The sequence below is a fragment of the Lycium barbarum genome, chromosome 4 (assembly GCF_019175385.1).
Source record: "Lycium barbarum isolate Lr01 chromosome 4, ASM1917538v2, whole genome shotgun sequence".
In the NCBI taxonomy this organism is placed as follows: Eukaryota; Viridiplantae; Streptophyta; class Magnoliopsida; order Solanales; family Solanaceae; genus Lycium; species Lycium barbarum.
In genome coordinates, this window is record NC_083340.1 from 99,043,590 (window position 1) to 99,059,663 (window position 16,074).

The window sequence follows — 16,074 nt, forward strand, 5'->3', positions numbered from 1 at the left end:
GCATGACCTATGACCAATATTCCGAAAAGTTACGAATCTATGTTCATAAGGGGTTCCATATAAGATAAAGGTAAGAGATATGCCATAGATACGATGATGGTAATGATGAGCCTAAGTTAGAGATTATAGAGTCCATCATGCGATATTTTTACGAAGTTCAGGCTACGAACATGATACGATTTTCATAGATTGTCTTTAAATTCAAATTCATGCTCTATGAAAAGTTATGATAAGCTTATGAGATATATGTGATAATAATGATGACGATGTTGATAGTGATGACGCTAAAGATATTTATGGGCTTTTATGTATATGTGCCTATGTATAGCTATTATGAAACCTCGAGCTTATATGGACCGGTAGAATATATATATATATATATATATATATATATATATATATATATATATATATATATATATATATATATATATACGATGATGCGCGCGCACCACTGCAGTTGGGTACGGACACCACTGAGCCTTGGTAGGGTCGGGTACGGATATCACTGAGCCTTGGTAGGGCCAGGCACGGACAACACTGAGCCTTGGTAGGCCCAGACACGTATAACACCAGGCATTATTATAGCTGGGTACGTAAGACACCGAACCTATATGATCGGGTACGATACTACTATGTATTTAAATGTATGAAAAGCCCGGGAGACCTGTATGTGATATTGTCGAGCCACTACATGGCCGAATACGGATAATGTTTAATGTGTATGAGCAGATACGATACTATGATATATATATATATATATATGTATGATACGATGATGTATGCACTATGATGATACATGTACTGTGATTATATATGATATAGGCATGAAAGGTATCCTCCCTTAAAAGTTACGCAGGTTATGTCTTTATCTTATGTCTTATGATTTCTCTATTATGTTCATTTCATTCATGCCTTACATACTCAGTACAATATTCATACTGATGTCCATTTTCTTTGGACGTTGTGTTCATGCCCACGGGTAGACAAGGAGGCGACCCAGATTTATAGCAGCCGATAAGCAGACTTTTGAGAGCACTCCATTATTCCGGAGGTGCCGTTGATTTGCTGTTTTTTGTACATATATGTTTTGGGCATGACGGGGTCCTATCCCGTCCATATGTCTAGTACTCTAGTAGAGGCTCGTAGATACGTATGTGTGGGTATCATGGTCTCACGATGTTACTATTGTATGTATATTATTTTGATAGCCGAAGAGCTTATATACATAAAAGTAATTATGTTTCCAAATGAAAAATGATTTTTCCTATGATTGAGTATGAATTTGATGAATGAACGCTTAATGAGTATGATGAGTAATTGAATAAGTGGTGCTCGGTGGTTAGCCCCGGGTACCCGTCATGGCCCCTAGTCGGGTCGTGACACAAGTGGTATCAGAGCAGTTCAGTCCTAGGAAGTGTCTACAAGCCGTGTCTAGTAGAGTCTTGTTTATGGTGTGTTGCGCGCCACATCTATAAACAGGAGGCTACAGGGCATTTAGGATGGTTATTCTTCTTTCATCTCAAAGATCGTGCGATAGAGCTAAGCCATAAGAAATGAGATTCCTTATACTAACCCTTGATTGCAGCAGAAGAACGGTATTGATCGAAGAAAGTGATTGATGATGTTGAAGTTACAGTGCTACGTCACTTCGTTGAGACCACGTTATCAGGGTACGTATTCATATGTTAATGGATTGGTTGTCATAGAGGTAAGTCAGTGTTCATATGATAGAGGAATTGATTAAATGTATCTCTTGATGATAAGTTCAGTTATAAGTTGAGAACTAAGCGAATTGATTGAATCAGAACAAAGCTAAGCAACGGTACAAAAGATGTGCGTCAAATAAAGTAAGAATATTGAGATACGATTGAAATGTAAAGCTGAAGGATGAAAGAGAAAGTAAATAGGAAGAGATAATAGGGCAGATCGCTAAAGGATCAGGTACATCTCGAAGCGTGATATATGAGGTAAGTTTCGACATCTTTGTGCTTTTACTTGAAAGTGGGAGCCCTGTGTGGCTGAGATATGTCGTATATATATATTGGCCCTGCGAGGCATTGCTGGAATTTGCTATGTGCAGGTTTTGGGATAGTAAGAAATATAGAGGAAACTCTGCCGAAATTTTCCTAGAATCTAAAGGAGATAAGATATAAGCTTGTAATATGTCCCAACAGGAAAAGATGTTATGAAAAAAGAAATGGCAGGACGAGATTAAGTTAGGAGTATCGTTGGCAACTACAAGGGATAAGTTAAATACTATTGAATTGATAGTATCAGTAGTTATAAGATCGACATTGATACGGTAAAGAGAAATGCTTGGTAGTGCTAAAATATGACATAGAAAAGAAAGGGTAACTCCAATAGAGTGTGATACTGAAGTATTGATTGGATGGATAATTACAAGTAAAATATGACAAGTTTATTGGCAAAATAGAGTAACATGATTGAGACAGGGGTGTGAAGTACAAAGGGGTATAACTAATGAAGATACCTTGATAAGATAACTTATGTGGTAAGTGTAATAGGGCTGATCAGAAAGAGTGACAGGTTAAGTATGTGTCACGACCCAAACTGATGGGTCATGACTAGTGTCCGAATTAGACACTCGTATATGAACATGTTAGATATAATCAGACTGATACTAAGGACAACGTGGAAATCTGTAAAAACATGTCGTGGACTCATACTGCCATATATAACCTTGAACCTGTCTCATGAGCAGTCACATTTAACCCAACATAACAAAATATGCAAGCCGAGAAGGCTACCACTATACAGGGGAATATCCAAACGAACTACATCTGTATAGCTGACTAGATCATATACATACAACCCACATATGTCTACAGACCTCTAAGGGTATAGCAGAATCTATGTCAAAAAGATCTGTACCAAAATAACTCAAGCTCCGGAACAATAGAACTGTCCAAGCAGCTGGGCGAAAGTCCTAAGCTGGAGGATCACCAAACTGTGTGTTTGTACCTGCGGGCATGAAATGCAGTCCCCAAAGAAAGGGGATCAGTACGGAAAATGTATTGAGCATGTAAAGCATGAAGTACAATAAACAAGATCATGACTGAGCAAAAAGTTGACAGGAGACGAGTATGATAATCAAAGATACCAATGCATCTGTGCCTTATAAGATGAGTCATGCATACATATATAATATACCGTACCCGGCCCTCTAGTGAGGGACTCGGTGAAATAATTATATATTTATCGTACCCGGCCCTCTAGTAAGGGACTCGGTGAAATAATTATATATATACTGTACCCGGCCCTCTAGTGAGGGACTCGGTGAAATCACCATATACATACCGTACCCGGCCCTCTAGTGAGGGACTCGGTGAAGTCATCATATATACATATATATATATATATATATATATATATATATATATATATATATATATATATATATATATACCGTACCCGGCCCTCTAGTGAGGGACTCGGTGAAATCATCATATATATACCGTACCCGGCCCTCTAATGAGGGACTCGGTGAAATGAGGCCATAACAATGTGTATGAATAGAGTATTAAGAGCAATCATGTACAAACTGAATCATCGTTTGAGACTTGATAGAATAATTAGAATGAACCAACACTTGAGAATCAAAGACAACTGTCATGTCAAGTACTACTGAGAACTAGAGTTCATTGGAGTCATGTATGTACGTCGTTCGCTCACTTTATGTAATTCATGCCAAAAGAAAGAAGGGATACCTTTACATACCTTGAAGCTTATTTATTCGCTCAATTTCTACTTCTCGAACTCGCAAATCTACAATCAAGGGAATTCATACTATCGTTAGGCTCGTTACCAAATGCTTATCCTAAGCCTTTAAATTAACTCTTTCTAGGATCTGCCAAAATTTCGGCAGCACCTCCCTTGTTTATATCCCTAGCCCGAAATCACAATTACCAACAACCAACAACAACAACAACAACAACAACAACAACAACATCACTAACATCAACATACTCCATAAGACACCCCATATGATATTTATCCGATTTTTCAACCAACTACTCTGTTATACGGTTACCTAATCATTCTATTCCCATAGTAAACCAAGACTAGCATTAATAGTAAGAGATTCATACCTTTTTCTTGTCAAAACGATAATATCTTCAAGATTCCACCTTGAATACAAGCTAAAGCCAACGCAAGCTAATACCGTGATCACAACTACGCACTATTCGAGCCTTGATTAGCTAAAATCACTCAATTCTCTCAACTTTTTATGACCAAAATACCCCTATATGTGCTGAGCTCCCAATCTGATTTTTTTGTGAAAGAAAATGGGGTTTTTCCCCTTTTATGAAGTTCAAATTCGGGTCGGGATCACTGTAGCAGTTACTGTAGAAGTACTCTAGCAGGCGTTTCTGTATTGTCAGCCGAACTTGTAACGTCCATAATTCTCTACTCCAAAATCCAATCGACGAGCTGTTTGTTGCGTTGGAAACTAGACTCGACGAACTTCATTTTAGGCTTTGTTTCACTTTAAAACACTTCATATGCTCAGAGATATCCGTCCCCCAAGTTGGATAAAAAATTTCACACCAAACACTACCCATCCTTTCTCCAAAGTCGTACTGCTCCATTTCTTCCACTCATTTCCTTATAAAACCTTCCGGTATAACTTATATACATACTTCACTCATTAAAAATACTTAATAATGCTTGCTCTTTATATTCCAAAGTGGTTTTACTTAACCATAACCCAACGTACTTACGTTTCAGATTTGATAAATGCTTCTTCGAAGATACGGGGTGTAACATCCTTCCCCCATTAAAAACATTCGTCCTCGGATATTTATAATAGGTCTCATACTATAAACATTTCGGTATAGTCTTCTCTGTAACTATACTTACCAACCTGCATTTAGCAAACCCACGGGTGCCTCACCTGGCCACAAGATATCATATAGTTTCATTTACCCATCAATATAGTCAAGTAAGGAAATGAATTGCCTGTAGGAATCGGGAACAAATGGGGATACTTATTCTTCATTTCATCTTCGGTGTTACACCTCGAAAATTTCCCCCGTGAACGTACAACGAATAGACTAATGAAGAATACGAGTATATGGTGTTTTAATCAGAAGGGAATGACGTTTGACGACCCCAAAGTAAGATTTCAAAGGCAATGGGAATAAGAGATAAGGTTATGCTCTACAATGACTAATTATAGGTTCTGAAGACGTGAAAGTTCTAGATTTGCACTTTGGCCCAGTCGGTCGTAAAATGAAATACCGACCGTAAAGTAGTATATGGCCCGTAAACCACCATGTTGTATTTTAACTTACAAAACTTCAACTTTCTGCCAAATGATCAAATGGTTTAATACGACTTGGAATACGGATCATATATTGAAATACGGCCCGTAAACCGTGATCGTAAATCACCATGATCCCCAGCATACCTTTCTAGTTTTGATATGTCTAAATACGACCACGAAATACGGCCCGTAAACTGGAATACGAACCGTAAACTGGGTTTACGACCATTGTGCACTTCAACTACTGTTCATTCCGAATCAGATTTTAAGTCATTAAAAGGAGGCTCAAGCTCATTAAATTCATTTCATTCCACGATATTTCTCTCTAGAAGCCTCAAGAATACTCCCCACTCTTTAATTACAAGAAAATCAAAGGAAATCCATGATCAATAACACCAAATCCATGAGACAAAGTGTATGAACCCTAGCTAAAGTTCATCTCTCAAGAAAACCTAAAGGAAGTGAAGTAGGGTTTTGATGCTAGAGGAGTAATTCCATTCAAGGCTTGTTCAACCATCATCTAAGGTACGTTTCATGACTAAACCATGTTGTTTAAGGTATTGGAAGGTTAAGATACTTGAAATGTAAAAAGACATAGGAAATGGGTCATTCATGAGTGAATAGTGTTATGGTTGGATGGTAGTTGGGTTGAATTATGAATGTTGGAGTGTTGTGATTATGAATACGTTATAAATGACATTTAGACCAGGAAATAAGTATTATATATGAGGAAACGCGATAGTAAGCTATAACCATAAATATGGAGAAATTGAAGAAAAATGGTGGATTGTGCTCAATGTATATAAATGACGGTTGTTGATTGCAATATTGTGAATGTTGTTGTGAGTGTGTGGGAGTTGATATAGCATATGGGAAAAGAAGTAATAACAAAGGAAGTACTGCCCAAATTTTCCCTAGAAGTAGTAACGTGTTCTTATAGTCGAATTAACTAATGATAGTGTGAATTCTCTCTTGAAGGTGGAAACGTGACATTGAAGGAGAACAAACGAACGCTAGGCTAATTAAATGACAAAGGTATGTAAGGCTTATCCCTTCCTTCAAAGGCATGAATCTTCCAAGTCTTTCCATGATCCTCCTATATGATGGAGCTTATGAGTCCGTAAATATACTACACAACATACGAGCATAATAGTGATGATGATGAGTTAAAGTATAGCGATTCGAGAGTTCATGATATTATTGCTCACACTCACCTTATGTATTATTTCCTCCAAGGTAAGGCAGGCTACTCGTAAATGTTCATAATATAATCGGGGGTTCACAACCTTATGTCACCCCGATGCAGTTATGGTTGACTTCAAAGTTTAATGTATTTTCCTAATGATAAATGTTAAAAAAAGTGCTAAGTTATGATATGTCTATAAGATGATCAATAATGCTAGCTCATAATATGCCTATGTTACGTATGAACACGTCAAGCTATGATAAGATTATGATACATTCATGAAGTGTGCAATAATGATAGGTTATGATTGATTATGTGATGATAAAATTCCACCGCGCCAGAATGGCTGGGCATGTCACCGCTAAGGCGGGCTGCAATGTTACACCGAGCCTAGAGGGCCGGGCATGATCACCACTAGTGGGCGGCATATGATAGTTACCCGGACGCGGGATAACAATGAGGATTGTGATGTGACGAGATATGTGATGTGATGACATATGTACCATGACTATGTAAAATATGATATATGTACGAAATGTATTTTCTTATGACACTCTTGCAGGTTATATCTTTCTCTTATGGCTCACGATCCTCATATTATATTTATTTCACTCTTGTCTTACATACTCTGTACAATATTCGTACTGACGTCCGTTTTCTTTGGACGCTGTGTTCATGCCCACAGGTAGACAAGGTGGCGAGCTCGATCCAGACTCGTAGGAGCTGTTAGCCGATTGAGAGCACTCCTTTGTTCCAGAGGTGCTTGATTATTCTTTTGTGTACATTTGTATATGTGGGCACGACGGGGTCCTATCCCATTTACATGTCTAGTACTTCAGTAGAGGCTCGTAGATGCGCAGTGTGGGTTAGATGATCTCACGAGATGTTATTATATGTATATATTATTTTGATGGCCGAGAGGCACATGTATATAAAAGTAATTATGTTTCCACAAAGTTGATAAAAGAGCATTAAATGAGAAAGATGAGTAGTAGAATGAGTGGTGCTCGGTGGCCAGCCCCTGGTACCCGTCACGTCCCCTAGCTGGGCCGTGACAAAAAGTGGTATCAGAGCGGTTCAGTCCTAGGAAGTGTCTACGAGCCGTGTCTAGTAGAGTCTTGTTTATGGTGTGTTGCGCGCCACATCAATAAACAAGAGGCTACAGGGCATTTAGGAAAAATGACCATCTTTATTCTATGTGATCGTGCGATAGAGCCGTGTATAAGACTTTATCCTCCCTAATAGTGTGTTGTGATTTCAGAATGCCGCCAAAGGGAAAAGCTATAGCCGCCCAGAAGGGCAAGACTGCGGCAAAGATGCGGGTAGAAAGAGAGCCTCCGATGAATGTAGAAGAAGGCGAATCACATAATGAGGCCTTGTCTAATACTTCTTCTACCTCGCCTAATGTGGAAGGACAAGGAGAAGCTCCAACTCCATTTCCTCCACCGGTTGCTTCGGGTCAACAAATGACCGAGGCCATCCATTTGTTGACACAATTGGTGGCTGCGCAGGCACAACAACAAAATGTGAGTTCAAGTGATCGGGCAGCAAGTACCAAAGCCCGTGATTTTATGAGTCTAAATCCTCCGGAGGTCTTCGGGTCAAAACCGGATGAAGACCCGCAAGGTTTCATAGATGAGGTGTTGAGGACATTGAAGATTGTCCATCCCTCCGAAACCGAATCCGTGGAGTTAGCATCTTATAGACTCCGGGATGTGGCTATATAATTGTATAATAACTGGGTATTATCAAGAGCAGAGAATGCGCCTCCTCCGGTTTGGCAAGAATTCGTGGATACATTTACTCGTCACTATTTGCCACCCGAGGTCCGCCGAGCTAGAGCGGGCAGATTTTTAAATTTGAGGCAAGGAAATATGAGTGCCCGGGAGTATAGTATGCAATTTAATTCTTTGGCTAGATATGCCCCGGCTATGGTGTACATAGATTCGTGAGTGGCTTAGGACCACATTTATTCAAAGATTTCTTGACAGCTTCGCTACAAGATAGGATGGATATTTCCCGGATACAGGCTCATGCTCAGAATTTAGAAGGGCGACAACAACCACAATGAATTGATCGTGATAGTGATAGAAGGCAGAGCAAGAGGGCCAGATCTATGGGAACAGGCAGTGATTATAAAGGGGGATCGAGACAGACATATTCCAGGTACTCAGGCCAGTCAGTGACCAGTGCTCCCCCTCAATTCGCAGGTAGGAGATTTGATCGCTCCTTTCATTCAGGACAGGGCCAGAGTTCGAGGACCCCAGATTCCCAGTTCAGGGGAGATTATAGCCAGAGGAGACCCCCAGTACCGCGATGCAACCAGTGCGGTAGATTACATTCCGGACAATGTTGCCATGGTTCAGATGCTTGTTATACTTGCATCCAGGTTGGGCACGTGATGAGAGATTTCCCGTCGATGAGTGGTAGAGTTGGGGTTCAGCCTACAGGTTCAGCGGCTGGTTCTCCCTCAGTGCGCCCGGTAGGGCAGACTCCCCAGATGTCAGCAGGCCGAGGTAGAGGCAGAGGGGCAGCATCTACTTCAGGTGCCACTCATCCCCGTGTATATGCTTTAGTCGGACGACATGATCTTGAGTCCTCCCTGGATGTGGTTACAGGTACATTGTCTATATTCTCCCGTGATGTCTATGCACTGATAGATCCGGGTTCTACTCTTTCTTATATTACTCCATATGTTGCTGGTTGTATTGGGGTGAAACCTGAGCCAATCAAACCTTTTGAGGTATCTACTCCGGTTGGTGATCCCGTGATAGCAAGACAAGTGTATAAAAATTGTGTAGTGGTGATATGTGATCGCCAGACCACAACCGATTTGATTGAGTTGAAGATGTTAGATTTCGATGTAATTATGGGCATGGATTGGTTGGCGTCGTGCTATGCTAATGTTGATTGCCGATTAAAAGTGGTTCGATTCCAATTTTCGGGAGACCCCATGCTTGAATGGAAGGGTAATGCAGCATCACCGAAGGGTAGGTTTATTTCTTACCTTAAGGCAAGGAAGATGATAGCCAAGGGCTATATTTATCATCTAGTTCAGGTTCGTGACACCGAAGCAAAGCCGCCAACTTTCCAATCAGTTCTGGTCGTGAATGAATTCCCAGATGTGTTTCCAGACGAACTTCTAGGTCTTCCTCCAGAAAGAGAGATTGACTTCGCCATTGATGTGTTGCCTGACACCAAGCCTATTTCTATTCCTCCTTATTGAATGGCTCCGGCGGAATTGAAGGAGCTAAAGGCGCAGTTGAAAGATTTGATTGAAAAGGGGTTTATTAGACCCAGTTCATCGCCGTGGGGAGCACCGATCTTGTTCGTGAGAAATAAAGATGGATCTTTACGAATGTGCATCAATTATAGGCAATTGAACAGAGTGACGATAAAGAACAAATATCCTCTTCCAAGGATTGATGACTTATTCCACTAATTGCAAGGTGCCAAGTGGTTTTCTAAAATAGATTTGATGTCGGGTTACCATCAAGTGAGAGTTAGAGAAGCGGATATTCCCAAAACAGCTTTCAGAACGAGATATGGCCATTATGAATTCCGAGTGATGTCGTTTGGGCTGACTAATGCTCCGGCCGTGTTTATGAATTTGATGAACAATGTATTGAGGCCTCTCTTGGACTTATTTGTGATAGTATTTATTGATGATATTCTGGTGTATTCTCGCATGGAATCAGAACATGCAGATCATTTGCGAATTGTTCTTGGCATTCTTCGAGCCCGAGAATTGTATGCAAAATTTTCAAAGTGTGAGTTCTGACTAAATTCTGTGACATTTCTAGGCCATGTTATTTCAAATAATGGCATTCGAGTTGACACTCAGAAGATTGAAGCTGTGAAGACTTGGCCAAGGCCTACGACACCTACAGAAGTCCGTAGTTTTCTGGGTTTGGCAGGTTATTATAGAAGATTCGTAGAGGGCTTCTCATCTATTTCAGCTCCATTGACGAAGCTAACCTAGAAGTCAGCCAGATTTCAGTGGAATGATGCTTGTGAGCGCAGTTTCCAAGAGTTGAAATTCAGATTGACTTCAGCTCCGGTCTTAACACTTCCAGAAGGGTCAGATGGCTACGTGGTATATTGTGACGCTTCCGGTGTCGGATTAGGATGCGTATTGATGCAGCATGGTAGAGTTATTGCATATGCTTCGAGACAATTACGGAAACATGAAAAGAATTATCCAACTGATAATCTCGAATTGGCTGCGGTTATTCATGCCTTAAAACTATGGATGCATTATTTGTATGATGTGCATGTTGGTATCTATACAGATCACAAAAGTCTTTAATACATATTCAAGCAAAAGGAGTTGAACCTGCGGCAGAGACGGTGGTTAGAATTGTTAAAGGATTATGATGTGAACATTTTGTACCACCCCGAAAAAGCTAATGTAGTAGCCGATGCGCTTAGCCGCCGGTCAATGGGCAGTTTATGTGAAGTCTCTCCGGAGAAGAAAGAGATGGTTCATGAGCTCTGCCAACTAGCTAATCTTGGAGTACGTGTAATCGATTCGGGTAATGTGGGGATTAGTATCAATGATCCCACAATTTCGTTCTTGGACATGGAAGTGAAAGAACGGCAATATGAAGATCCTCAATTATGTCATTACAGAGACACATCTTATGGAAAGGATAATTCTTCGTTTGAAGTTTCTACGGATGGAATTCTTAGATATCGAAGCAGGCTATGTGTGCTGAATGTAGTGGAATTGCGCCAACGAATTCTAGAAGAAGCATATTGTTCTCGGTATTCTATTCACCCAGGTGCAACCAAAATGTATCATGATCTCAAGATAATATATTGGTGGGATGGCATGAAGAGAGACATAGCGGAATTTGTAGCACAGTGTCCAAATTGCCAACAAGTAAAAGTTGAACATCAGAAGCCAGGAGGCTTATTGCAAGCAATAGAAATCCCTACTTGGAAATGGGAAGTGATCAACATGGATTTCATCGTGGGATTACCTCGTTCCCGCGGCAGGTATGATTCTATATGGGTGATCGTGGATAGATTGACGAAAGCGGCCCATTTCCCCCCAGTTAGGACTACATACTCAACCGAAGATTATGCGAGGTTATATCTCAAAGAAATTATGCGACTTCATGGTATTCCATTATCTATTATTATAGACAGAGGAGCACAGTTTACAGCCACGTTTTGGAGGTCCTTCCAAGGAGATCTAGGCACTCAAGTGAAGCTTAGCACGGCCTTTCATCCGCAGACCGATGGACAAGCTGAGCATACTATCCAGACTATGGAAGATATGTTACGAGCGTGTGTGCTGGATTTCGGTGGAAGCTGGGTCGATCATCTGCCGCTAATCGAATTTGCGTATAACAATAGTTACCATTCCAGCATTCAAATGGCTCCATAAGAAGCTTTATATGGAAGGAAATGTAGATCTCCAACCGGATGGTCTGAAATAGGAGAAGTACAACTAGTAGGCCCTGAGTTGATTCAGCAAGCGGTGGAAAAAGTTAAGGTGATCCGAGATCGATTGCTAACAGCCCAAAGTCGCCAAAAGTCTTATACGGACAATCGCCGACGAGACTTGGAATTTCAAGCGGGTGATTGGGTATTTTTGAAAGTATCACCAATGAAAGGGGTGATGAGATTTGGCAAGAAAGGGAAGCTAAGTCCTAGATATATTGGACCCTACAAAATTATCCACAAGGTGGGTCAGGTAACCTATGAATTGGATTTGCCTTCGAGCTTGAATCAGTCCATCCAGTCTTCCATGTTTCGATGCTCCGCAAGTGTATTGGAGATCCCACAAAGATTGTCCCGATAGATGATGTGCAAGTGACAGAAAAGCTAACCTATGAAGAGGTGCCTATTGCTATTCTACACAGGCAAGTGCGAAGACTTTGAAATAAAGAGGTAGCTTCAGTTAAAGTCTTGTGGCGAAACAATAACGGGAATAAATGACTTGGGAAGCGGAAGAGAGTATGAAGTCCAATTACCTACATTTATTTCAACCCTCAGAAGAGACTCAAGACGGAACGCCAACAATATAAGGTAAGTATGCAATAAATGAAGTGCAATAATTAGAGTATCTGAACGCCCCTATTTCCATCATTACTCAGATATTTTATCCCCTACTTGCGGGAGCTTTCGTAAGTCTTTCTTAGAGTTTTATTGTGATGGAGCCCTGTGAGGCAATGATATTATGGGTTTTTGTGACAGGTGGTATTGCCATATTACAGGGGAAACTCTGGCAAAATTTTCGTAGAATCCCGAACGTTTAACATTCGAGGACGAATGTTCCAAAAGGGGGGGAGAGTGTTACACCTCGGAAATTTCCCCCGTGACCGTACAACGAATAGACTAACGAAGAATACGAGTATATGGTGTTTTAATCAGAAGGGAATGACGTTTGACGACCCAAAGTAAGATTTCAAATGCAATGGGAATAAGAGATAAGGTTATGCTCCACAATGACTAATTATAGGTTCTGAAGACGTGAAAGTTGCAGATTTGCACTTTGGCCCAGTCGGTCGTAAAATGAAATACGGACCGTAAAGTAGTATACGGCCCATAAACTACCATGTCGTATTCCAACTTACAAAACTTCAACTTTCTGCCAAATGAACAAATGGTTAAATACGACTTGGAATACGAACTGTAAATTGAAATACGGCCCGTAAACCGCAATCGTAAATCACCATGATCCCCAGCATACCTTTCTGGTTTTGATATGCCTAAATACGACCACGAAATATGGCCCGTAAACTGGATTACGGACCGTAAACTGGGTTTACGACCACTGAGCACTTCAACTACTGTTCATTCCGAATCAGATTTTAAGTCCTTAAAAGGAGGCCCAAGCTCATTAAATTCATTTCATTCCACGATATTTCTCTCTAGAAGCCTCTAGAATACTCTCCACTCTTAAATTACAAGAAAATCAAAGGAAATCCATGATCAATAACACCAAATCCATGAGACAAAATGTATGAACCCTAGCTAAAGTTCATCTCTCTCAAGAAAACCCAAAGGAAGTGAAGTAGGGTTTTGATGCTAGAGGAGTAATCCCATTCAAGGCTTGTTCAACCATCATCTAAGATAAGTTTCATGACTAAACCATGTTTTTTAAGGTATTGGAAGGTTAAGATACTTGAAATGTAAAAATCCATAGGAAATAGGTCATTCATGAGTGAATAGTGTTATGGTTGGATGGTAGTTAGGTTGAATTATGAATGTTGGACTGTTGTGATTATGAATACGTTATAAATGACATTTAGACCAGGAAATAAGTATTATATATGAGGAAACGCGATAGTAAGCTATAACCATAAATATGGAGAAATTGAAGAGAAATGGTGGATTGTGGTCAATATATATAAATGACGGTTGTTGATTGCAATATTGTGAATGTTGTTGTGAGCGTGTGGGAGTTGATATAGCATATGGGAAAAGTAGTATAAACAAAGGAAGTAATGCCCAAATTTTCCCTAGAAGTAGTAACGCGTTCTTATAGTCGAATTAACTAATGATAGTGCGAATTCTCTCTTGAAGGTGGAAACGTGACATTGAAGGAGAACAAGCGAACGCTAGGCTAATTAAATGACAAAGGTATGTAAGGCTTATCCCTTCCTTCAAAGGCATGAATCTTCCAAGTTTTTCCATGATCCTCCTATATGATGGAGCTTATGAGTCCGTAAATATACCACACTACATACGAGCATAACAGTGATGATGATGAGTTAAAGTATAGTGATTCGAGAGTTCATGATATTATTGCTCACATTCACCTTATGTATTATTTCCTCCAAGGCGAGGCAGGCTACTCATAAATGTTCATAATATAATCGGGGGTTCACGACCTTATGTCACCCCGATGTAGTTATGGTTGACTTCAAAGTTTAATGTATTTTCGTAATGATAAATGTGAAAAAAAGTGCTAAGTTATGATATGTCTATAAGATGATCAATAATGCTAGCTCATAATATGCCTATGTTACGTATGAACTGTTACACCTCGGAAGATTCCCCGTGAACGTACGATGAATAAAGCCAACAACGGATACGAGTGTATGATGTTTTACTAAGAAGGGAATACTACTCAGGAGTTTTGAAAATGAGAAAGTTACGAATTTGCATTTTGGCCCAGTGGTCGTAAAATGGAATACGGCCCGTAAAGTGATTTACAGACCTTAAAGTGCCATCGTCTTTCAACTATCAAAACTTCAACTTTCTGTCAAATGTTTAAATGGTAAAATACGACTCATAATACGGACTATAAACTGAAATACGGCCCGTAAACCTCGATCGTAAACCACCATAACCTACAACAACCCTTTCTGTTTCTGATATGCTTAAATACGGTCATAAAGGACGGACCGTAAACCAGTATACGGCCTGTAAACTGGGTTTACAGTCACTGTGCATTTCAACCACTGTTCATAAAAATCAGATTTTTAGCTATTAAAAGGGGGGACCCAAGTTCATTTTCTCATTTCATCTTTACGAAATTTCTCCCTAGAAATCTCTAGAACACTCCAAACACTTCAACCAAGAGAAGACCAAGGTGATTAAGGATCAACTACTTGAAACCCACGAAATCAAGTGTAGGGATCACACTAAAGTTCATCTTTCTCAAGAAAACCCCAAAAGAGGCAAAGTAAGGTTTTGGTGCTAAAGGAGTAATTTCATTCAAGGCTCGTTCAACCATCATCTAGGGTAAGTTTCATGACTCCATCATGTTGTTTACGGTATTGGAAAGCTAAAATTCTTGAATTGTAGAAGGACATAGAAGATGGGTCTTAAATGGGTGAATAGTGTCACAATTGAATGGTAGTTGAATGGAATCATAGATGTTGATATGCTATGATTATAAATATGTTGTAAATGATGTTTAGACCATGAAATAAGTATTATTTAGGAGAAAACGCGATAACGAGCTATAATCATAAATGTGGAAGAAATTAGAGAATCCATGGATACATGCTTCATCTTCTGTGGTATTCTTAGTTCCAACAAAGTTCAAAAATGGTGGATTTTACTCAATGTACATAAATGATGATTGTTGATTGCAATATTGTGAGTGTTTTTGTAAATGTCTGGGAGTTGAAATTGGACAGGGGAAGAGTAGTAGAAACAAAGGAAATGCTGCCCAATTTTTCCCTAGAAATAGTAGCGCGTTAGTCGATTAACTAACGTTAATACGAATTCTATCGTGAAGGTAGCAACGTGACATTGAAGGAGAACAAGTGAACGATAGCTTAGCTAAACGACAAAGGTATGTGAGGCTAGTCCTTTCTTTCCATGGCATGAATCCTATGACATGATTCTTCTTTCTTCTCCATGATTCTCCTATATTTCGAGAAGCCAAGAGTCTAAGATCATGAATAGCTATATGAGACAAGAGATATGTTATGAGTGTAGTAACGATATGATATTCCCGTAAGGTAAATGACGTCATTCATTGTATACACTCACGTTATATACTAATTCCTTCAAGGTGAGGTAGAATGTTTATAAACGTTCATAATGGAATCGAGGGTTCACGACCTTATGTCACCTCGATAAAGTATAGTTGTCCTAGAGTCTTCATGCATGCATTATGATAAGCATA